Raw genomic sequence first — 2017 nt, 5'->3', positions numbered from 1 at the left:
TTAAGGTTTAAATTACCATAAATCTCAAAAATTGTTTAGTGTTTTCAAAATTGAAATAAAGAGAAACATTGAACAATTGTAAAGAACAAAATCATTTGACAATTTATTTTTTCCGAAGAACCCGTAATCATAATTTGTACATTCTCGCTAGGGCTTGATTATACTCAAATGCCTTAAACTGGAATATGGATTTTCAGGATAAATGAATGATCAATAGATTTTGTTCTTTATGTTTGTCCAATCTATCCCTCCGTTTCAATTGTTGAAAACCGTAAAAAATTGTTTGACCTTTTTGGTAATTTACAGCTACACGACTACTCGGATCGGAAAAAACACGGATACAAAATCTTTTTTTCAAATTAAATTCTCTGTGAGAAACCCTCATTCTCACAAACAAATTAATTTAAAAAAAATAAAATGGAAAAAAATGGAAAAGTTACCAAGTCCCAAGTCACTTCATCCAGACCCATGAAGTTTGATTGCGACTCGAAACTCTCGAAAATGGTTCGTGTCAATCCTAAAAACAAAGACAATGACTTAAAATTAGTTTGATTCAGACAAGTTTTGATCATACAATTGATTTGGGTTTGACTGACAGGAAAAATTTCTTCTTAACACAATCCCACAATCATAACAAAAAAAAGACAATTCTTACGGGCTGGATCCGTCCCACTAAGACCTCCAGGGAGCGACGGTCCTATACTACTTTTGAAATATTTGCTGAAAGTGGGAAGAGGATACTTGAGATAGTTTAATCAAGCAATATTTAAAAAGCGCCTGAAATTGAAAAACGAATTATGTATCTAAGGATTATGCTAACTGCTTCATATTGCTTCACCTTTTTACTCTACAAAATTCATCGTTGTGAGATTTTCTGTGATCTGGATCCGAATATTTCTCCGGCCTTCTATTTTGTAATATCAACTACTTCTTTACTGAATAGGGTAGTCAGTATATCTTCATATTGTGTACCTCTAAAGCACACAGGTGATCAAACCATACTATTGAGGTATAGATCATTATACCTGTTCCGCTTTATACAAGATGCTATCGATAGAAGTAGCATCCGGCAACCACAATCGATACAAGTATCGACTCATGGACAACCCTATTCGGAAGCAACTGCAACATATGGTAGGGCTAGGGAAGGGGTGCTAGGGTATAATAGGGCGCTCTGTCTAGCCTACAGCTGTCTCTCTGTTTCTCCTCCAATTATATTGTCATCTTCCTTTACTACGAATCATACTTTCTGCTGTTTCATAAAAAAAATACTATATATATTTAATATTTGTATAGTTTATATCACGAACTTTAAAAAACTTTATGTTACGACTATAATAACTCCAAACGAAAATTACGGAAGGAGAAATCCTTAAAACAGTCATAGGATACATGTGTTTTATACAAATATAATATTAAAGTTCTTTTTGGTCCTTCAGCTTATGGATAATAATACATTCCATATAATATTAACACTCAGACTAACTGAATACGTCAGGCAAAAATAATTATTAGAATATGACTGTAAGGTACCAAAAACTGAAGTTCCACAGAGTGGAAGGCCAAACAAGGAAGACTAAATGGATATAGAATGGGGGCGGGTGTGAGTGACCTGTCTTGAAGACTGTCAAAAAGTTGCTATTGAAGTGGTGATCTATAACTAAATAAATGAAAACTAGATAATAGTTCTTGTAAGCCAGGCTCACTAGGCTCTGTCCTGAAGAAAGAAGTAGACTACTATGGACATATATCATGTTCTCGACCACGTAAGGAGACAATGAGTTGAATACAATGAAGGCCCTAACTTGGGGAGTACGGACAGAGGGTCGTTGAAAGGCACTAAGAAGAAAGGTAAAGAAGAAGAAGCTAATACCAATTAATAACCAACTAATCAACGTTTCATCTTACCTTCAACAACCAAATCATAGAAATACAATAAAAAAGGTCGATTTTATCAGAATAAATGGTTTATATAGACTGGAAAATAATATAGAAATTTCATAAAATTAAACGAGAA

The sequence above is a fragment of the Halyomorpha halys genome, unplaced genomic scaffold, assembly GCF_000696795.3.
Source record: "Halyomorpha halys isolate HHAL.00 unplaced genomic scaffold, Hhal_1.1 Scaffold560.1, whole genome shotgun sequence".
Taxonomy (NCBI): Eukaryota; Metazoa; Arthropoda; class Insecta; order Hemiptera; family Pentatomidae; genus Halyomorpha; species Halyomorpha halys.
The sequence above is the reverse complement of the archived record's forward strand: the minus strand, read 5'-3'. Positions refer to the sequence as shown.